Here is a 24,171-nt window from a genome sequence, read left to right as displayed (position 1 = left end):
AATGCAAGAAAAATAGAAAATTTATAATTATAGTCAGAGTCTCTCAAAAATTAATATAACAGGTAGACAGGAAATTAGCAAGCATATAGAAGACTTGAACAATACTATCAACTTGACCTAACTGACATTTATAGAAACACTGGGTAGTCTTTCATACTCAAAAGAACTTTGATCCGCATGTCACACCATATGCAAATATTAACTCAAAATGGATTATAGACCTAAATATAAAACCTAGAACTAGAAAATTTTTAGAAGAAGACTAGGTAGAACCTCGTTTCATCCTAGAAAACTAAAATAAAATCTTTGTAACCTTGGGTTGGGCAAAGATTTCTTAGATATGACACCAAAAGTATGATCGATAAAAGAAAAAAGTTTGATAACTTGTACTTTATCAAATTTTTAAATCTTGACTCTTCAAAAGACACTGCTAAAGAAACAGACTCACAGACATAGAGAACAGATTTGTGGTTGCCAAGGGCGGGGGGAGATGGGGGAGGGAAAGATTGGGAGTTTGGGGTAAGCAGATGCAAACTATTATATATAAGATGGATAAACAACAAGGTCCTACTGTATAGCACAGGGATATATATGCGATATCCTGTGATAAACCATAATGGAAAAGAGTATGAAAAAGGATGTGTGTGTGTGTGTGTGTGTGTGTGTGTGTGTGTGTATATATATAAATGAATCACTTTGCTGTACAGCAGAAATTAACACAACATTGTAAATCAACTCTACTTCAATAAAAAAAAAATTTTTTTAAGGCAATGTTAAGAAAATGAAAACCCCAGCCACAGACTAGGAGAAAATATTTGCAAGATATATATCTGATCATGGACTTGTGTCCAGATTATACAAAGAACTCTCAAAAGTCAAAACTAAGAAAGTAAAACTCACTCTGAAAAATAAGCAAAACATTTGAACAGACATTTCAATAAAGAATATATATGGATGCACACACCCTCTCACCATACACAAAAATAAACTCAAAATGGCTTAAAGACTTAAACATATGACATGACACCATAAAACTCCTAGAAGAGATCATAGGCAAAACATTCTCTGACATAAATGGTACCAATGTTTTCTTAGGTCAGTCCCCCAAGGCAACAGAAATAAAAACAAAAATAAGCAAATGGGACCTAATCAAACTTACAAGCTTTTGCACAGCAAAGGAAACCATAAACAAAATGAAAAAGACAACCTACAGAATGGGAGAAAATATTTGCAAATGATGTGACCGACAAGGGCTTAACTTCCAAAATATACAAACAGCTCATACAACTCAACAACAAAAAAATGAACAACCCAACTGAAAAATGGGCAGAAGACCTAATTAGACATTTCTCCAGAGAAGAAATACAAATGGCCAATAGGCACATGAAAAGATGCTCAACATTGCTAATTATTAGAGAAATGCAAATCAAAACTACAATGAGGTACCACCTCATACTGGTCAGAATGGCCATCATTAAATACTACAAATAACAAATGCTGGAGAGGGTGTGGAGAAAAGGGAACCCTCCCTCACTGTTGGTAGGGATGTAAGTTGGTACAGCCACTATGGAAAACAGTATGGAGGTTCCTCAGAAAACTAAAAATAGAGCTACCATATGATCTAGCAATCCCACTACTGGGCACATATCCAGACAAAACTCTAATCCAAAAAGATACATGCACCCCTATGTTCATAGCAGCACTATTCACAACAGCCAAGACATGAAAACAAGCTAAATGTCCACTGACAGATGAATGGATAAAGAAGATGTGGTACATATATACAATGGAATACTACTCAGCCATAAAAAAGAATGGAATAATGCCATTTGCAGCAACATGGATGCAATTAGAGATTATCATACTAAGTGAAGTAAGTAAGAAAGAGAAAGACAAATACTATATGATATCACTTATATGTGGAATCTAAAATATGGCACAAATGAACCTATCTACAAAACAGAAACAGACTCATGGACATAGAGAACAGACTTGTGGTTGCCAAGGGGGATGGTGTTGGGGAAGGGATGGAGTGGGAGGTTGGGGTTAGCAGATGTAAGCTATTATATATGGAATGGAAAAAAAAGAATATATATGGATGCAAATAAGCACATGAAAAGATGCTCCATATCATTAGTCATTAGGGAAATGCAAATTAAAACCACAAGATATCGCTATATACCACTATTAGAATGGTTAAATTTAAAAGACTGACCATACCAAGAGCTGGCAAGAATGCAGAGAAACTGGAACCCTCAGACACTGTTGGTAGGAGTTTAAAATGCTACAACAATTTTGAAAAACAGTTTCTCGGTGTCTTAAAATTCAGACATGCCCCTAACAGATGCTCCGGTCCATTCTACTCCCACGTTACTCAAGAGAAATGAAAGCATACAGCCATACAAAGACTTGTACACAAATGTTAATGGCAGCTTTACTTTGAATAGCCAAAAACTAGATGTCCATCAATGGGTAAATGGGTAAACAAATTATGGTACATCCATGCAATGAAATACTATTCAGCAATAAAAAGAATGAACTATTGATACACTCAACAGCAGGACTGAATCTCAAAATAGTTATGCTGAATAAAAAACGCCAAACAAAATAGAGTACTTACCCTATGATTCCATGTATATAAAACCCTAGAAAATGTAAACTAACTGTAGTGACAGAAAATGGATTAGTGGTTGCCAGGAGCCAGGAGTACCAAGGATGGTGAGGAGAGAGGGGTGAAAAGAGGGTACAGGGAAGCCTTTGGAGGTGATGGATATGTTTGTTATCCTGATGATTTCAAGGTGTGAATATATGTCAAATTTTACACACTTGTACCCTTTTTTCCCCAGATTTATTAAGGTATAATTGACAAATAAAATTGTATATGTTTAAAGTATAGCATCATGATTGATACCCATATATATTGTGAAATGATTACCATAACCAAGTTAATTAACACGGCCATCACTTCTCGTAGCTACCTTTTTTTTTCCCCTTGGTGAGAATACTTAAGATCTACTCTCTTAGGGAATTTCAAGTGTACAATACAGTATTGTCAACTACAGCCCCCATGCTGTACCCAAGATTCTCAGCACTTACTCACCTTCTAACTGGAAGGTGGTACCCTTTGACCAACATCTCCCCATTTCTCTCACTCCCCAGCCCCTGACAACCACCACTCTACTCTCTGTTTCTATGAGTTCAGCTTTTTTTAGATTTCACCTGTCAGTGATACCATACAGTATTTGCCCTTCTCTGTCCGATTTATCTCACTTAGCATAATGCCCTCCAGGTTCATCCATGTTGTCACAAATGGCAAGATTTCCCTTTATTTAATGGTGAATAATATTCCATTATATACATGTATATGAAATATATATATATATTTCACATTTTCTTTATCCAGTCATCCATTGACAGACACTTAGGTGGTTTCCATATCTTGGCTATTGTGAATAATGCTGCAATAAATATGAGACTGCAGACACCTTTTCAAGATACGAATTTCATTTCTTTGGATATATACCCAGGAGTGCCGTCACTGGATCGTATGGTAGTCCTATTTTTTAATTTTTTGAGGAGCCTCCATACTGTTTTCCACAGTAGCTGCACCAACTTACATTCCTACCAACCAGGGTTCCCTTTTCTCCACAGCCTTGTCAACATTCGTTATCTTGTCTTTTTGATAATAGCCATTCTAACAGGTGTGAGGTGATTTCTCTTTGTGGTTTTGATTTGCATTTCCCTGATGATTAGTGATGTTGAGCATCTTTTCATGTGCCTGTTGGCCATTTGTATGTCTTCATTAGGAAAATGTTCATTCAGGTCCTTTGACCAGTTTTTAATTGGAATATTTTGATTTTTTTGCTACTGAGTTGTATGAGTTCCTTATGCATTTTAGATATCAACCCCTTGTCAGATATATAGTTACAGATACTTTCTCCCATTCTTCAGTTGGCTTTAGCTCCAGCGGTTACTTCACCGTACCAGACTCCACTCCACTGTATGCTTTAAATATGTATCTTATGTCATTTACACCCTGCAAAGCAGTTGACAAAGGTCCCCCCCAAAAAAGTTGTACACTTAGGACTTGTGCATTCTATGTACTAAAATTACACCTCAATAAAATCTTATTTTAAAAGAAAGTCATAGACAGAAACTCAAGCATACAAGAGCTCAGAGAACACAGCACTCCTGAGCTTCACAATGAAATGTATTCAAATAAGAAATGAATGCAAAGAGCTCAAGAAAGGATACGCCTGGGAATAAACATTGATTTGTTTAAATGTAAAACTAAGGCTAAACAGCAGTGAGAATTATGGTTACAGAACCTAATTCCAATGCCATGACCTTGAAAATGTAAACGCGTATTTTACGTAATTAAAACCATGGGATTGGGAACAACAGACAAGAGAAATGTGAACATGTTTTCTCACCTTTTACAGAAGAGCCCTCGATAAGGTGAAACAAGTCACTGAAAAACAAAGATTCTAACCTCGAAATGATTCCATAATTTTCCCCTTCACTTTAGAGGAATAACTTTGGGATGAGAGTTATTTCTGGTAAAGGAGTTGCTGTCTAAACTTTGAAAATTTCTTCAAATTCCATTTCCGTTTAATTTTCTTCAGGTAAAATTTAAAGTAATTATTTTTGTTAAGAATAAGGTGAAGAACAGGCTCGCACTTAGTAAAATAATTCCCATCTGTCTTTGCACTGACCTTCCTATTCCGATGTCTGTGTGTATGTGTGGGGAGATGCCTACAATGATATTCACTAAATATTAATTATGTTTTTCTGGACAGGGTGAAACAAGGTGAGTTATTTTCCTTTCTTCCATATATTTCTCCAATGGCTTGAATTTTTTATAATATGGGTACAACATTTTTACACAAATCATAGTTATTAATCTTGTTTAACAAAACAAAAAACAACCAAAAAAAAAAAAACACAGGTGCAGCTGTGAAGTCAGACAGAGATGTGTTCCCATCGCAGCTGTACCACTGACTCCTGGTGGGAATGGAAACGTCTTTCAATCTCTCGGTGCCGCAGTTTTCTCATCTGTAAAACGGATGTAACACAAACACTGAATACTTTGGGTTGAAATGGGTTTAAACGGGATGGTGTGTGAGGTACTGAGCAAAGGACCCTAGTGGCAGTTCCACTAGCCAGTGGAATCCTAGCTGGAAATGATTTCAAAAATCCCATGACGGTCTTAGTTTACAAGTTCACAAGACATGAGGCACAAATCATATTTGAATTTTAGGGAGGAGCTATGGACAACATAACGAAAGCAATATTTAACTGAGACCAATAACATCTTCAGAACTGCATCCCATCCACTTGGGGGCGCCAGAGGTGAAGATCCCTGTTTCCTTTGGGTTCTTATTCCTTGGACCGTGAGTAGAGTTTCTGGAGCTGTCACATGCACACATCAAGCTGGCGTGTTATTGAAGATAAGTCTGACAAGTTCCCACCATGGGGGACTAGCCTCAGCATACGGAGGTATTTTTAGCAACTGATCTCCAAACACTGCCAGATGTTTCCTTGACGTTCACAATGGGCCATCTCCTTGAAATCTGCCCTGGTACCCACTCTGGCTCTCCAGAACAGCTTGGAGAAGAAGTGACAGTCAAATGACTGTACTTTAGACCATTGCAATAATTTTGACGTTGGAGCATCTGATTTTTATTCATCTCCATGGAGGCATCTCATTGCCTTAGCAGGTAGATATATTTCAGGAAAGTGATTTTGTAAAGTAAATACAACTTTTTCATTGACTTTCTTATACAATTGTAGAGAGGTTTGCCCTGGAGACAAACCAAAAAAGCAATTCAGTATTGAAAAAAAATACCTCGGTGGCCAGGTCCCAGGCTTTTCGTTGCTGGCATTACAAGAACAGATGATTTTTGAAGAGTTTTCAGAGCTTTGCAGCACTTTGTATGAAATCCTTTTTCTCTCTTGCCAGGCAAGAATTACCTTCTTCAGGCAACAAAATGATCTCCTGGATCACATAATCTACTGATAACTCCGTTTTCAAATTTTGAAGTTCAGCTCTATTTCTTCATTTATATGAAAATTGCTAGCTCTACCAGAGGTACACTGTACCAGTAGGGACCACCTTTGTAAAAATGTGTTCCAGTGCCCCCAATTTTTCAGTGTGTGTAAACAAAAAAGTTCTAGGGCTAATTGCCAATTCCATGTGCTCTAACTTTCATAAAACTGGTTTTCTTAAATGTAGGAATACATGTGTCTGAAAAGGTCAGTTAGAAATTCAACAGAAGCTTAATCAAATCAAACACCCTAACATCGGGCATCCAAAGACCTGACATAGCCCAGGATTGGGCACATCAAGAGAAGCCTTGTACAGAGACTCCAAGAAAAAAAAAGGAATTCAACAGCTTCAAGTCCCCTTCATTCTGCAAACAAGGCAATGATAGGAGTCCTCAGGGCCTCCCTGTGGCAGGTGGCATGGTGAAAAAGACAAGAGGGAGAGGATGAACTCACGAATGGAAGCTCTGTATCATGTTTCGGGAAAGTTAACAATGTTACGGATTGAGGATATCAACTTCTGGTGGAGCTGAATCACAAAACTAGGGGGGTGTGATATAAAAAAGGAAGACTTCTTGGCCCCCAAAGAGCCCCAGCTAGGGGCCACGATATTTACAATTCCACCCCTCAAGAGGCAGGGAGGAGATAGGCATCCAACGGCACAAACGATCTCAGAGAACAAGGGAAAGTAACGTGGCAGAGGGGGGGCCAGCTGTTATCCAGCACCACTGGGCATCGCGACTCGATCCTGGGTCCATTGCAGTTTGAAGTAGTCTCCACTTCTGACCGTCCGTAAGAGACGGTCTCTTATGAAAACACACGCACTCCAAAGCGCACGCCAAGTATCACCCAAAAGTGCCTGCACCTGCACTCTGCTAGTGGGTCAGCTCTGTTCCCAGCTTGCTCTCCACCCTCCACAAACTTCGCCCACTTCCTTGGATCCCGTGTGCCATGTGCACAAGCCAGTCCCTCTGCCGGGATGTTCCATCCCCACAACTTAGTTCTGCATCCCTTCCTCCGCGCATCCTCCCCGACCACACCTCCCACTGTCAAAGAGAAACACAGCTGGACCTTAGCTGAAGCAGTGAAAACAGCTTTTATTCGGTAAATACTACTGAGAGTAGGAGAAAGAGCAGAGCTCCATCCCCATTTGTGCAGAGGTAAGTGGATTTCTAAAGGGAGAATGAGGGAGTGGGCAGGAGGAATGGAGGGAGCTTGTGCAGAGACAGAGACATGAAAATTCACAAAAAGTGGGAGGGAGGGTTGGTCCACGTAAAACCCATTCGGGTTTGCTGACTGGCACTGCTGAAAGTGAGGCTCCAACCCTCCTACAGAGGCGGGGGCCCTATGTTCAGGTGTTGGCTGAAACAAACAGTAAATTCTGTTGGCATCCTTAAGTTTTTCTCAGACAGCACTTTAAGGAAAACTGCATCCCAGGGATGCAGCCATGAGCTGTTAAAAAACTATGGTGGTGCTTGTTCAAGTCCAAGGCCAAGTTTGTTCAAGTTCAAGGCCAAGGTTGAGGCCTAATGGGGAAGAGGGCTCAGAGTAGCCCGGCTAGAATGTGGTCAGGAGAGGTCTTTGTTCCCATCTCCTCTGGGTTAAGCGCCTCCCCTCACCCCATGCTCCCCTCCAGTACTACCTCCTATGCCAAGAGGGCCTGTGGGCAGTGGCAGGCTCCTACTAGACCTTGAGCTCTGGGGGGCAGGGGAGACGCACTGGGTCAGGTTCACTATTCAATTCCCCACTTCCTGGTCTTTTGAAATGTTTATTTCTTCTGAATGCACCATCAAGGACACACATGCAATAAATGGATACTCCCCAGAGCGGCTGCAGGGGTTTCCCTACCCTGCACCACACACCCAGCCAGACACTTCATCCTCTGGACCCCACACTGTCCCATTCGGGTCCAACTCTGTGACAACAACTTCTAGATGCAATTGTCCCTGCCTGGGCAAACCTAGGCCAAGTATGTGTATTAAGCGGATGGCAGTTTTCTTTTCTTCTTTAGCTGAGATGTAAACATTATGGTGAAAGCGTCTGAGAAAATCCAAGAGGGCCCAAAGCTCCAGGAGCAGAGTGGGGCTTTCTGCATTTTAACAGTCTCTGAGAAGTCCACAGGGGCAGACCAAAAAACGCTAAGAAGAAGCACCGTATGTCTGGGTGAGAAGAAGGACTTCACCGCCATTCTCAGGAGCCAAAGCTGAGAAATTTAAAGCCCCCTGAGAAGGGTAGCACTGGGAGGGAGGGGGGCCCAGGTGGAGGACAGTGCAGGCGCAGGAGGGACCAGGAACATGGGCGGGGCTGCCTCACACACCTGGGCTCAGGTGTCACTCTGCTGTTCATCGTAAAGGTGTCCCCCTCTTTCAGCCTCTGTGTCCTTCACTGTTAAAATAAACAGGGAGGACAACAGTTATGTAGCTGCGTGGTTGGGAAGATAATAAAGGAAAACCAGAAAGCACCCAGCACAGTGACATGTCACCTACCCTCCCATCCTTCCTTCCGCTTCTGCCTCTTGACAAATCCCCAGGCCTAGACCCCCATTTCTGCCTCCCTAGGGTGTCAGGGAACCCATCTGACCTTTTCCTAAAAAAGAGAAAGAGAAGGACAAAAAGAAAAGAAAAAAGGAGAAAAAAAGATGTATTTACTGTGTCTTTTCTAGTTTCAAAATAGTACATGCTTATTGTAGAAGTATTTTAAAATATAATAAAGAAAAAACCTCTCATAATCCTTTATACATTTTTCTGTAGTTCCTTCTCACCTTCCCAGTCATATATAAGAGATTTCATACGAGTTTTTAGTTTGCATGTAGCTCTTTAATCCATCCGCAATTTATTTTATATGTGAGAGAATGGAGCTCTGAATTTTTTTTCTACCAAATAACCAAATGTCCAGTACTATTTGAATAAGATACTATTTCTTTTGTATTTTTACTTTCCCCAAAACTTATGTGGTGCTACCTTTTTAAAAATATATTTATTTATTTATTTTTTATTTCTCTTCCTTATTTTTTTGGCTGTGTCGGGTCTTAGTTGCAGCCCACGGGATCTTTCGTTGTGGCATGCGGTTTTTTCGTTGCTTCTCTCTAGTTGTGGCACACAGGCTCCAGGGCGTGTGGGCTCTGTAGTTTGCGGCACATGGGCTCTCTCGTTGAGACGCCCAAGCTCAGTAGTTATGGCACGCGGACTTAGTTGCCCCGTGGCATGTGGGATCTTAGTTCCCTGAGCAGGGATCAAACCCGCGTCCCCTGAATTGGAAGGCAGATTCTTTACCACTGGACCACCAGGGAAGTCCCGGTGGTGCTACCTTGATTATCAGCTGCCTTCTTGTTATCTCCATACTGTTTATGGTTTATCTACTCTACACTGTAGCCTCCTGCCCGTAAAGAGCAAAACTCTAGAATCAGACAAGCCAAGGTTGGAAGCCCAGCCCACTTACTAGCTCTTACTGCCACGGCCCCCATATACATACACCCTATTCCTTGATAATTCTGCTTCCCACTGGAACTTGGCTAAAGTACCTACTAGGGTGTCCCAGCTATTTTGAAAAGCATTGGGGGTTTTGTTGCCAAACCTTTGGGAAAAGCAGATGGGAAATAACCGTAAGAGACACAGGCAACAATATTTACAGAAACCTATTATTGGCATTATCCATCGTACTGGCTATAGCGTTTCTGGTGCCCTGTATCCACTGGAGCTAGAAGCACTAAAATAACCTCCTCCTCCCAAAAGACACCTTCTCCCACAAAGATTTTACTTCCTGGTACTTATGCTGAAAGAAATCATACAAAATGCACATGATTCTCACACTCCCAGCCAGAAAGGAGCTCCCAACTGGATGAATCCCTTTTGCCTACAACCCCAGAGACCAGGAACTTATCTCTGGGTCCCAGGAAAGATGACATGATGGCATTTCATCCCAGCAGGTACCCCGCACCCACACAAACAACATGGGTTCTCTTCCAACTTTGGGAGAAAAGACATAAGCTCTGGTCTCTTTGTGTTGCTGCTTTCCCAGGAAATGGAGCCCCAGCCATCAGGGTCTCCACCATATGCTATAAACTGATGCTTAAAATCAAGGCAAACATGGAGCTCACCCATGCAAACTCTCCCTGGGGGCTGGCTCCCTTCTCTCCCCATGAAGCTACTGTTTGTAAATTAAACCAATTGGAAAGGCAGTACACTTCTGCAGAAGGAAATCCCTACCGTTCTGATTTGTATGCACCAGAAAAGCCAAATGGAATAAGGCCCAAACTTGGTGTCAGAGGGAATTAGCTCAGAATGATAAACCCAGCTGGTGAGCTCAAAGGCACGCGTTGAACAAAGGTGACGCACAGGTCCAGCTGTGTTTATGGTCCTCCCTGAATGGACAGAAGCCTCAAGAATCTGGCTCTGGGGTAAATTTCTACCTCATCCTGCACATAAAAGAGAAATAAACAATTGAAAAGAATGAATTGAGTGGCCGTTTTCCCATTGTAGCTTTTCACATTACAGCTCAGTAGAAAAGTACCATCTTCATATGACGCCTGGCACCTTGAAGGCACATATGATGCCTTCAAGCACCTCAAAGAAGACATTACATTTATGATCTCTCATTTATTTCTCTTAAGAACCTGATGGCATAAAATGAGGAAATGAATTGCAGACAGATTATATAACTTGTCCTTCCTGCACCCTATTTGAATGTTTCTGGAATCTCCAACTCATCTTTGAAGACTCAGTTCAGACACCCCTTCCCTGATTTCCTTGTGCCTCTGAGTCTTACAGCTGTTATATATACCCCGTAATAACAGATTCTATGGTAGACTGTCTGGGTTTGAATCCCAGCCTCACAGCTTCCAAGGTCTGACTCTTTGAGCGAGTTACTTAAACTCTGTAATTTTATTCTAAACTATGAAAAGAGGGTGATTTTAATAATCCCTATCTCGTTGAGTACTGATGAAGATTAGCTGAATTAATACATGTAAAGCACTTAGGATACAGCCTGGAAAATAGTAAGCATTCAATAGATGATGACGATGACGATGATGGTCATTAAAGAGCTCATTATGCTGAGTTCCCTGAGGACAGGAACAGTCTCTTAATCACGAGTGCCGGACCTTGTCAGTCCTGTTATGTACATCCGAGTGCCTAAAACAGTACCTCTCAAGAGAAGACACTAAATATTGGTTGAATCATTGGACAAATAAGTTAATGAACTTGTCTCTTTCTCTCCAGTGCCCAGCCTCAAGTAGGTGCTCAATCAACGTCAGTTGACTTATTAAATAAGTTCAAAAATGACCAACCTCATGGGTGTCTTAAGCCCCCAGACACTCCTTACATCTCTACTCTCATACTGGCAGCTCTTGTCAAGAAGGGTAGAGACTTTCACTCCCTGACAAGGCATTTGAAAGGAACAATGGCCCAGATTTATGTGCATTTCCAAAGACCCAGCCTTGGAGAGCACCCCAGCTTTAATAAGCACCCTTGAGTCTAGCTGGACTCCCTCTGTGAGACGTCATAATTAATTTGGTGCTCTTTGGCCTTCTAATACACTTTCAATAGGAATAAAAGCAACTTTGATCTCCCTTCAAGCCTATAAATAATTCAGCCCCATTTGTGTGTCACTGAATCTCTTTTAGTAGGAACTGTACAAAAGTCAGGGTCAAATAAATGTCTCTTCCATGTTTGTGCATAATGTCAAAGAGTATTTTTAGGGCAAATGGTGTTCAGAGAAGAGATGAAGAGAAACAGCGCGTTAATTGTGTTCAAGTGCAGATATTCTTGAATGCGTAAGTGTGGGTTCCCCTGACAGCCCCCAAGCTAGACAGCTCCTGCCTGCATTGCTGACCTGGAAGGACATTAATGAGGACCACACTGCCCTTAAAATGCAATGGTGCAGCTTAAGCTCTTCCTAAATCCAGAAGTGGTGTCAGAACAATTTTCATCCTAGTTCTGAAGTTTGCAGATTCTAGCAGGACTTAAAAAAAAAAGCCTCTTCCTGCCCATGAATGAAATGCCCGGAGAGTGCAGTAGACAAGATCGTGGGCTATGTGTGACGCCACATAGCCAGACATCTTGGCTTGTCACTCTCTGGTAGTGTGATCTCGGGCAAAGTACCTGAACCCACTGAGGCTCAGTTTCTCCATCCATAAAATGAGATAAGAACAGAATCTAAGGTTCCCAAAGGGTTATGATGAAGATTAAAATAAATAATGCAAGTACAAAGATTGGCACAAGGTAAGTGCTCCTTAAAATTAGATATGCTTTTAAATATGTTTTAGGTTGTGATTTTCAATGGCTGTTTCTCCAAATACGTGATCTGGTTATGATGTGTCAAGCATTTCTCAAGAATTCTGGTTTGTTGGTGCCACTCTTTCTTCTTTTCCAGTCTGTTGCTTTGTATATATTTTCATTTATATCCTCTGTTTCCCTCTCCCTCTCCCTCTCTCTTGTCAATTCATGGGACTTTGGGCCAGAGGAGAGACAGCTGGATGTGAACATTCCTTACCTTGGTGCTATCCCTTGAAATCCATTATCCAGGGGATCAGAGTCCCACAATGGCTGCTCGCCTGAGGATAACCAAATCCCATGCTTAGAAAGAATATCAAGGGCAAGGTACCCATTTTGCAAGTGAGGATATAGAGGCTCAGGAAGGGATGTAACTCCCTTAAGAAAAGGCAGCTAATGCAAGAGTCTTAACCTGGGGTCCACAGACCCTCAAGTGTCCTGGGTAAAATTTAGGGCATCTGTGAACTTGAATGGGAACAAATTAGAAAACGATTTTCAATAACCTCTAGCTGAAAGTTTTTTATCTCCTTCAACTGAATGTAGACAACCAAGCACAACAGTATTTACCTTATTGTGACTGTGTCACCAAAGGAAACCACGGATATTTTTCCCATCACAATTGTTGTAAACATTGCAAAATATTATTTATGCTCAGCACAAGTCTGAAATATTGACAGTTATTAAATCTGCCAGTAGATATACAATATATACACAATAGATACAGTTATTTAATGCACTAACAAAGAAGTATGTGTTATTCTATCCCATATTTGTATTTTTTTAATGTCTTACCAGAAATAAAATTGGTTCCCTGTGTAATTCTGATTATTTTATTCATTTAAAAAACAAAGTTTTTGAGGAGCGATCTATGTCTTCACCCAACTTCCCTCTGGCCCACCCATGCTCCCCAAAAAGATGAGAGCTAATGAATGGCAGAGCTGTGATCCAAATGAGTCTGCCAGAAACTCTGAGCACAAGGCCCCTCCATAGAGTAGGCTGGAGCCCTCTCTATCTCCAGGCACACTCTGTCTTATTCATGCTACACTTACAATCTCCTAGCCTTCCTCTGTATTATCATTCAGGCCAATTAGGAGAGTAGGAGGAAGAGGAGAAAGAAGAGGGAAAAAGCAACAAGAACCCTGATGGTGACCCAGTTCTTCCATATGACTTAGTTCACAAAAACCCCATCTAGTAGGTACAGAGGATCAGAGACACCAAGGGCTTTGTCCAAAGCCACACAGCTAATGAAGAGTAGACCCAGGACTCAAGCCCAGTCTGTTGAACCCTAGACCACTGCCCTGTGTTCCGTCATCCCTAACAGTTATACTCATCTCCACTAGCCCACGTGGTCTCTTCCCTTAGCAACCACTCTCGCCTCACATAATTGCACCTAAATTATCTTATCTTTATCTTTACCCAAGATAGCTTCTACTGTGTAGTCCTTGTTATTTCAAAACTACACAGAAGTTTTATGGAGAAGTCATAATGTCAAGAGGGTCCTATCTGTGGCACCTGGGCAGGAACCTCCTTTGCTGGCTGGGGAGTGCATCAGTTAGGGTAGGCTAGGTGATGCTGCAGTAACAAATGACCCCAATAGCCCAAAGCCTTGACAATAACAAATATTTGTATCTCATTCGTCCTCTCTATACACCATGGCCAGCAGAGAGCTATGCTCCACATCTCTTCTCTCTGGGACCTAGGCTGCTGGAGCAGCCACAATCTGAGACATGGCTTTGGCAGAGGGAAAAGAGAACATGCCTCTTAAATCTTCTGCTTGGAAATGACTCATGTCACTTCTGCTCCCAGTTCATTGGCCAAAGCAAGTCAAAAGTATGACATCATTGAGGAAGGGAAGCATCATTCTCCTTCAGGGAGAAGGAGTGAATATTCCAGTGAATAATTCAACTAGCATAAGGGAAAAGCCCATAAAAGGTGCTGTGTTTTGACTACAATCTAGAAATGTCTGCAGGTTTGACCTCTGATACATCAATCACATATTTACAAGACTGACACTTTCCTTGTCTAATTGTGTGCATCACAGTCTTAAATATTGTTATTGATGACAAGTTGCCTTTTAAAATTATTGAAAAGGTACAGCTTTTAGAGAATGTGCTTAGAGGAGAAAGTACTCTCTCCTGTTCCCTTCTCCCTATAGTTCTGGCAATGCCTCCAAGACTGACACTCCTTGGTCATATTTTCTATTATCCCAACCACAGCCAAGGACACACAGTAGGTATTCAACACAGACACAGCCCCTTGCTCTGAAATGCTGCTGACCAGTGAAGATTGCCTTCTGCTCAGCCAACACTGGGAACAGAGAGGCAGCCTGCAAACACTCTTCTGAAACCCTGTTCGCTAATGAAGGAACTGTGCTGGGCTAATATTTGTCCCCTCTGAATTTAAATATCATGTAGAGAGAGTGCGGATGTAGCAAGATGGATTAGCAGAAGGAGCTAAGGAGCTGTGTCGCCAAAACGGTTTTCTTCTTTCCCCTTGATTGATGAGAAGGAGGCCAGGCTCACTTTTATCTCAGGCAGGTCATGTTGGAGAAATGTTAATGATGTCACCAGGTGATGGATTTTCTCATACCTTCACTAACTGAAGCGTGCCAGATCTATCAAGCCCTGTGCAAGGTGGATAGCAGAACAAAGAGCTTGACTGCAGGAATGACCCCCTTATAATCAACTTGCTGAGACAACACCATGTAATGGCGTGATGGGGACGCATGATGGGACAGAGCAAGAGCCTTGGAATTGGTGCCCATGAGCCCAATCTAGCCCACAGGGTTATGTGTGTGTGTGTATGTTAAGCTCACACATAGTTTCTTATTGGTTTTTATTTTTGCTAATTTTTCCCAACATTTTATTATGAAAATTTTCAAATGCACAGCAACACTGATTCATTAACGTTTTACTAAGCTTGATGTATCACATACGCATCTTTTCATCCATCCCTCCACTCACCCTTTAATCCATCTTATTCTTAGTTCATCTCAAAATAAATTGCAGACATCCATATACTTCCTCCGAAATACTTCGGGATCATTGTCATTAACTAGAGCTCAATATTTGTTAATAGATTTTTGTATACAATTTACACACATTGAAATATACACTTTTTCAAGTGTACATTCACTAGGTTTGGACAAATGCAAGTATCAGTATAATCCAAACCCTATGAAGATATAGAATATTACTACCATGTCTGAAAGGGTACTCACTCCCTTCCCAGTTAATCCCTACCCTCATCGTAGGTTAATTTTGCTTGTTCTAGGATTTCAAATAAATGGACATATGGCAATGTGCTCTTTTATGTCTGCCTTCTTCTACGAAACACAGAGTTGCTGGGATTCATTCACATTTTGTACGTGTATCAGTAATTCTTTCCCTTCCATTGCTGAATCAAATTTGGTTGAATCAATATCTCTGTTTAATGCCCTCTCTACAAGGAATCTTTTAGAACGAAGTATTAAGTTTTAAAGAACATACATTGATTTTTCTAATTTGATGACATTTAAAAATCAGGAGGTTTCACCTAAAAATCTGGATTTCTGGTTCCTTTTGGGAATCTAAAGATTGGGCAACACTAAAATCACCTTCTCCCATGGCAACAATGCTCTGGGCTGAGGGACAGTGCCAACTTTAGATGTGACAGGTGCTCTCTCATTTGCCAGTCTTTACCACTCCCTATCGTTCCCCCATCTGGGCAACTTCATTTATGTCACCTGCTTGCCCCTGGAGACATATGATTTTCTGACTCCTATTTACAGTGACCAAGTGCTCCAAAGTGATTACGCAGCAAATTAACGAAGGAGAGAATAAGTGAACAAAGTGTGTTTCATTGGCTACGTTGTGCCAGAGATCCTGCATTACAGAATGGATAAGAGTCCTAGCCTTGGAATCAGTTACACCTGGGTCTAAACCCCTCCTCTATTTTGTACTGTCTCATAAGTTTCACTTCCCTTCACATCCTTCTCATGTAATATGGGGATAAATATGCTAATTTATCAGTTGTTGGAAGAATCAATGAACTAACATATTTCAACTGCTTAGCACCACCAGGATGGTAGTTTATAATCATCTATATTATTGTTATTATCATCAATTGGTCCTCCACAAGAGGGAAGATCAACTCATCTTTCATTTCATCTTTCCAATGCAGCAATTTAAAGCCTCTGAATCCTGAAAGAGTATGATTGCGGCTAATGATGGGGAGGAATGTCCTGATCCTATGCCCTGCTTTCTAATTAGCATCTCAAGCATGATTTTACTCCCAAGTAGAAGCCATCGCAAAAGTCTAGAATGCAGTCAGAAGAGCAGGAACGTCCTTTTGTGTTTTAGAGGACTTGGGACAAAAAGCACTGGAGATCGCCAAAGACCGAATAAGATACCTCAAGGGGTAGAGAGTTACAGAAGAAAAGATCCAGAAATAGACCCCAGTACATACATGATGTTCATATATAATGGCCTCACATTCATATAAGTGGGAGAAAGACAGATTACTCCATAAATGGTAACAACTGGAAAACCATCTGGAGAGATATAAAGTCGAATTCTTATTTCACACCTTTGAGCTAAAACAAATTCCAGACGGAGCCAAGATTTAAACGCAAAATAATAGAACCATTAAAATACTAAAAGAAAACGTGGGCGATCTTTTTATAAACTCTTGATGACCAGAAAACATTAAGGACGACATAAAATCCAGAATCCACATATTTAAAAAGGTATATTTGAACAAATACAATAAGCGATTTCTGCCTTTAAAATCCACAAAGTTGAAAAAGATACAACTGGGGAAAACAGTTGTGTGAACCAAAGGAAAAGGCCGTTTCCTATATATAAAGAAATTCTAGAAATCAATAAGAAAAAGATGCACAACTCAATAGAAAAATGGACCAAGGATCCTTCATTTGAAAAGAAAATATGAATAGTTCTTAAACATATTAAAATGTGGTCATCCACACTAATTATAAGGTAAACGTAAATTTAAACTATAACAATATATTTTTAACATCTAATTGGCAAAAATCTGAATGTTTGATAATGAATTGTCACTGAGGTTTTGGGAAATAGTCATTTTCACAATTGCTGATGGGAAGATAAATTGATAAACCTCTATGAAGTGCAATTTGCCCCACACCTTTTTTTTTTTTTTTGATACAGGTATATATTGAAAAATGGTTTCCACAGTAAGGTTAATTAACACATCACATAATTACAATTTTTGTTTTGGTGAGAACATTTAAGATCTCCTCTCAGCAACTTTCAACTATACAATTTAATATTGTTAACTATAGTCACCATGCTGTACATTACATCCCCAGAACTTGTTAATCTCATAACTGGAAGTTTGTACCCTTTGACCAACCTCTCCCCATTTCCCCACCCTCCAACCCCTGGCAACCACCGTTCTACTCTCTGTTTCTATGCATCATCTGGCTTTTTTCTTTTTTAGTTTCCACATATAAGTGAAATCCTACAGTATTTGTCTTTGTCAATCTGATTTATTTCACTTAGTATAATGCCCTCAAGGTCCATCCATGTTGTCACAAATGGGTGAATTTCCTTCTTTTCATAGCTGAATAACATTCCACTGTGTGTGTGTGTGTGTGTGTGTGTGTATCACATTTTCTTTATCCATTTATCCACCAATGGACACTTAGGTTGCTTCCATATCTTCGCTATTGTAAATAATGCTGCAATGAACATGGATGTGCAGATATCTCTTCAAAATAATGACCTCATTTCCTCTGGATATGTACCCAGAAGTGGGATTGCTGAGTCATCTGGTAGTTCTATTTTTAATGTTTTGAGGAACCTCCAGACTATTTTCTATTGTGGCTGAACCAATTTACATTCCCACCAACAGTGGCACAAACTTTTTAAATTAAAAATGCACATACTATGTGACCCAGCAATTCCACTGGAAAAAGTTATCATATTTGGACTTGCATGAAATTCTGTAAATACAAAGGTTATTTGCAATATTGCTTGCAATAGTGAAATAGTGAGCATAACCTAAAAACTATAAATAAATTATCAGTAAGATAGATTATGGTACGTGCTTGAAATGGAATACTGCTTTTGTAGCAATACAGAACAGTCTCTAAGATACATTGTTAAAATTGACCAGGAGGGTGGGGCAGGTACAGAATGGTGAATCTAGTAAACTGGTGTAGGTGACGGAGGGAGGGGGGGGAACAGATAGGGCATAATGTATAGGATGGAAGTGCACAGAATATATCTGGAAGGACACACAAGAAACCCAATACCAATAGTTGACTCTGGAGGGGGGAACTGCATTGCTAAGGCAGCATACCTTTTTATATACCACGTGCATGTATCACCTATTCCTTTTTTTTTTTTTTTTTAATTTATCTAAAAGGTAGTGCAGGGAATTCCCTGGCAGTCCAGTTGTTAGGATGCCACTGCCAGGGCCCTGGGTTCTATCCCAGGGCACTAAGATCCCACAAGCTGTGCGGAGCAACAAAAAACAAAATGTAGTTCAGTTGCCATCTCTGGGTCATTTAAAGAGGGATGACTATTTTAACCAACTACCATAAAGAATAAGCAAGCATCATTAGAATGGTTCCAATAGATTCCTTTATAACTTGGGAATTCTAGGAATTTCCTGAAATACGTCAGCAGTAGCTAATTTAATTGCACTGGAGATGAAGGAAGTATTTCTATTAGATTTGTAGAAGCATAACATGCTTTTGAACTTCAGGTCGCCAAGGCTATTAGCAGATGGCTGAGGGAGGCTCTCTGGATCACCCAGCCCCCTGCCATGGCCTTGGGAACAGGCAGAACTCCCTTCCTCACGGCACTGATGACCACCCAATTCCCAGGGGCCATCTCACACACAGAGATAGAGAACAGAATGTGGTTCTTAACATAAATGGAATTTGGAGCTATTTTCAAAGCTAGAACACATTCACACTGTAATGTGAAGGCATTTTTAGCTTCCAAATGGTACCTGACATTTCAGGGTTTACTATCTGCCAAGCCTTTACATGGATTATCTCTTCTAATTCTCACCAAGAGATTGGGGGGGGAGGGGTCTGTCATTATTTCCACTCACAGGTGAGGAAACTGAGGCTCAGAGACGTTTGTCCAAGGTCACGACGCAAGACTCAAAGCCAGGCAGTCTGACTTCAGAAATCCAGAAAATTTTATACTGCTTTTCTTTTTTTTTTTTAATAAATGTATTTATTTATTTATTTTTGGCTGTGTTGGGTCTTCGTTGCTGTGTGCGGGCTTCTCACTGCGGTGGCTTCTCTTGTTGCGGAGCACGGGCTCTAGGCACACGGGCTTCAGTAGTTGTGGCATGTGGGCTCAGTAGTTGTGGCTTGCAGGCTCTAGAGCTCAGGCTCAGTAGTTGTGGTGCATGGGCTTAGTTGCTCCGCGGCATGTGGGATCTTCCCAGGCCAGGGCTCGAACCCGTGTCCCTTGCATTGACAGGCGGATTCTTAACAGGCGGATGCGCCACCAGGGAAGCCCCCTTTATACTGCTTTTCAAATCACAAAGCCTCACCTCTCACCAGCCACTCATCCTCCACACACATGAATTTTGTCTTTTTTTTCTTTCTTTTTGTTGCGCCGGGTCTTAGTTGCAGCAGGTGGGCTCTTTAGTTGCAGCATGTGTGCTCCTTAGTTGCGGCTTGCCAGCTCCTTAGTTGTGGCATGAGAACTCTTAGCTGCAGCAGGCACGTGAGCTCTAGTTCCCTGACTGGGGATTGAGCCCCCGGGTCCCCTGCACTGGGAGCTCGGAGTCTTAACTGCTGCACCACCAGGGAAGTCCCTATATATCTTTTGCTGTGCTTCTTCTAGTACACTAGATGGGGTGGTAGACAGAATAATGATCTCCCAAAGATGTCCACACCCTAATTCCCAGAACTGGTGAATATGTCATGTTACATGACAAAGGGGAATTAAAGTAGCAGATGAAATTAAGGTTGCTAATTAGCTGATCTTGCGGGGGTGTGGGGGGTCTTATCCTGGGTTATCAAGATGGGTCCAATGTAACCACAAAGATCCTTAAATGTGGAAGAGGAGGCAGGAGAGGAGGTCAGAGTTACGTAAATGAAAAAGACTCAGCTGCCCATTGCCGGCTTTGAAGATGGAGGAGGGGCCATGAGGCAAGGGAAGAAGGCAGCCTCTAGAAGGTGGAAAACAAGAAAACAGATTCTCCCCTAGGGCCTCCAGAAAGAAATGCATCCCTACTAAAAACCTTGATTTGGGCCCACGGAGAGCCTTTTCAGACTTCTGATCCCCCCAGCCCCAAACCATAAGATAATAAATTTGTGTTTGGCTGTTGACCACTTGAAATGTGGCTGGTGTGACTTAAAGACTGAATTTTTGTCTAATTTAATTTTAATTAATTTAAAGTCATACAGCCACATGTGGCCCATGACCATCATGTTGGACAACAAAGCTCTAGGTGACTACAATTATGGGTAGGTCCCCCTCCTATAATATGAATCACCCCCTCCTCTCTGTTCTCCTGATGCCACTCAAGTCTCCAAGCAGCAGGGTTAGAGTCAGCCCTGGAAACACAAGAGGGAAAACACAGTGGTCAGGAGCTAATATTCTGTGACAACCACTTCCCTGACGTGTAACCTGGTGTATCAGTCAGGGCTCTCCAGAGAAGCAGAACTGGTAAGATACAGATAGAAATATACAAACGGAAGTTTATTATAAGGAATTGGCTCATGGGATTATGGAGCCTGAGAAGTCCCACGACCTGCCATTTGCAAGCTGGAGCCCCAGGAAAGCAGGTGGTGTAGTTCAAGTCCAAACCCAAAAACCTGAGAACCAGAGAAGCCAGTTGTATAAGTCCCAGTCCGAGTCCAAAGGCCAGAGAGTGAGGCTCACCGATGTCCGAGGACAGGAAAAGATGGACGTCCCAGCTCAAGCAGAGAGAGCAGATTCGCCCTTCCTCCGCATTTTTGTTCTATTCAGGTCCTCAACAGATTGGATGATACCCGCCCACATTGGTGAGGGCGATCTTCTTTCTACAGTCTACTGATTCAAATGCTAACCCCTTCCAGAAACACCCTCACAGACACACCCAGAAATAACACGTTACCAGCTATCTGAGCATCCCTTAGCCCAGTCAGGTTGACACATAAAATTAGCATCACACCTGGAGCAGATGACTTAACCATCTTAGAATGTGATGGTCCATATAAAGGGCCTTGCACACAGTAGGTTGTCAATGCAGGTTATCCACTGTCAGGAATGTTATAGTTCTCTTTTACGATGCTTTTGTCTTCCACAGTTGGATGGTGGGAGTTCTGATTCATCCTGGTTCCTCTCTCATCTCCACCATCACCTAGCACAATGCCTGGCACACAGTAGGTCCTCAGTTTAAGTGTTTGAATGGAATTGAACCCATTTAAGTCTCAATGCCTTTAAATGATTAATGTTGTATGTGTGGTTTTAGGTATTAAATACGCTGAGAATAAGTGTGCCGGTGGAAAAGATGCTTTCCTGTAGCTAAAAGAGGCTGGATCGAGTGTGCTGGGGGGAGAGGTAATTTCAAAGGCACCTAGAAACTCTCCTTCTCCCTTTACCATCACCCCCACTCCAAAAGTTACCTCTCCTACAAGCCCATGCCTGTAATAGCTTTACCCCCCCAAAAAATGATTTAAGGTTTTTATTCCACAAAGAAGATTAAAAATACCAAAGAAGGGATGAATTGACTTAAATTTGCACTTAACAGGGAAGCATAAAGTTGGCAGGAACCTTACAGGTTGTTCAGTGATTCTGAACCTTGCAGCAGGTTAGAATCTCCAGAGCAATTCTAGAAATTACTAATGGAATCAGAATCCCTGGGGGTGGGCCTGGCATCCATATTTCTAAAGCTCCCAGGGGACCCGAATATGACACCTGGGAATGAGGACCACTGGATTGTCCTTTTATTTTTTTCTTGAGGGAAAATTTATCTGACATAAAATAATGAACCATTTGAAAGGGAACAATTCAATGGCTTTTAGTACATTCACAGTGTTTTGCAAGCAACACCTCTATGTATATAGTTCCAAGACATTTTTCGTCACCCCAAAAAGAAGCCCAGATCCATTAAGCAGGCACCCCCATTACCCTCTTCCCCCAACCCCTGGAATCACTAATCTATGTTCTGTCTCTGTGGATTTACTTATTCTGGACACTTCATAGAAATGGAATGACACAACCTGTGACCTTTTGTGTCCGGCTTCTTCACATAACATCTTGTTGTCAAGGTTCATCCATGTTGTCACATGCATCAGTACTTTATTCCTTTCAATGTTTGAATGATATCGCATTGTAAGGATGGACCACGTCTGTCTATCCATTCATCTGTCAATCGATATGTGGGTTGTTTCCAGTCACCTCCTTTTAAAGATGGGGACGTGAGGTCCAGAGGGGAGAGGGGCTTGCCTGAGTCACACTGTTCTGGGAGGCAGATCAAGGCTCAGATCCTCGTCTCTGGAGGCACTGTCAAGGTCACCTCCAACTACACTGCCCCCCCGCTCCCAAGTGAGTGTGTCAGAAGGCCATCTGTGTGTGCTCTGAGAGGCGCTCCAGCTGCCCCCCGGCTTCCCCACAGGGAGGATCCGGAGGAAGGGCAGCAGGGGTGGGGAAGGGGAAGAGAGGCAGGCGTGGCCCCCACTCCTGCTCTTTGTCTCTCTGTCCCCTGCCCTGGGTTGGCTCACGTAGCTCCTCTGCGTCAGGCTGGAGCCCCCCGGGCCTGAGATAAGACCTTCAGAGTGACTAGTGCATTTGGCGGGTGGTCCAGGGTGTGAGGCGGGAAGGAGAGGAGCCCAGGAAAAGTGCATTAAGAAGCAGGTCATTGCTGTGGGCACCTGGGGTCCACACCTAGCCAGCCACACTGAGCAGTGGTGTAGGAGACACCTCTGAGTTGCCCCACCTGACATGAGAAGACCCTGGAGTGTTTAGCCTCCAATCCCCATTCATCATTCTCCCTGGGGCTTTACCTCCTTGACACTGGGTGCCTCACATGGGGGCTGAGAGCCAGGCCCCAGGCAGAGAGCTACAGGTGCCGAGGTGGGCACAGGAACAGAGTAGGTGACAGGGGAAGTGATGGGTACTGATAATGTGTGCTCTCCCCTCTAGTTTCCCATCTGTAAAATGGGTCTTAAAGGGAGATAGCACATAAAGCACAGAGGCAGCCCTCAACAAGGGTTCAACACTTGTTCTCCTCACATTCACCCCCATTTACTCAGCAAACGTTTATTGAGCACCTACTATGTGCCAGGCATCTTACTAGAGGCTCTGGATGCAGAGAGAGCTCACAGGGTGTCTTAGTCCATTTGGGCTGCTGTAACCCAATACCATAGACAGTGTGGCTGAAATAACAAACATATATTGCTCACCGTTCTGGAGGCTGGGAAGTCTGAGATCAAGGCTCCAGCAGATCTGGTCTCTCGTGAGGGATTCTTCCTGGTTTGCACTGGCTGTTTTTTCATTGTATCCTCACGTGGTGGAGAGAGAGAGAACTAACTCTCTTCCTCTTCTTATCAAGACACTAACTCCATCATGGGGCCTCTACCCTCATGACCTAATCACCTTCCAAAGGCCCCACCTCCCAATACTATCACATTAGGGCTTCAACATATGAGTTTGTGGGGGACAGGGGGTGGGTCACAGGCAGTGGGTCTACAGCAGAGGTAATCCCTGCTCATCCCAACAACTTCCTTCTCAACGTCCTCTCTGAGCCAGTCGCTAAGAGGAATGGACTTGCTATAGCCACAGTTCCTTCACCCAGATCCACAGATCACTGCCAATCTCAGCTCAACTGTTCTGATGGTCCACGGGCCCCTCACTCTCCCCCCAAAACCTCTGAAAGTTAA

This window comes from Monodon monoceros, unplaced genomic scaffold (genome assembly GCF_005190385.1).
Source record: "Monodon monoceros isolate NGI ecotype Baffin Bay Population unplaced genomic scaffold, NGI_Narwhal_1 Super_Scaffold_13, whole genome shotgun sequence".
Classification (NCBI taxonomy): domain Eukaryota; kingdom Metazoa; phylum Chordata; class Mammalia; order Artiodactyla; family Monodontidae; genus Monodon; species Monodon monoceros.
Note: the sequence above shows the minus strand (reverse complement) of the source record.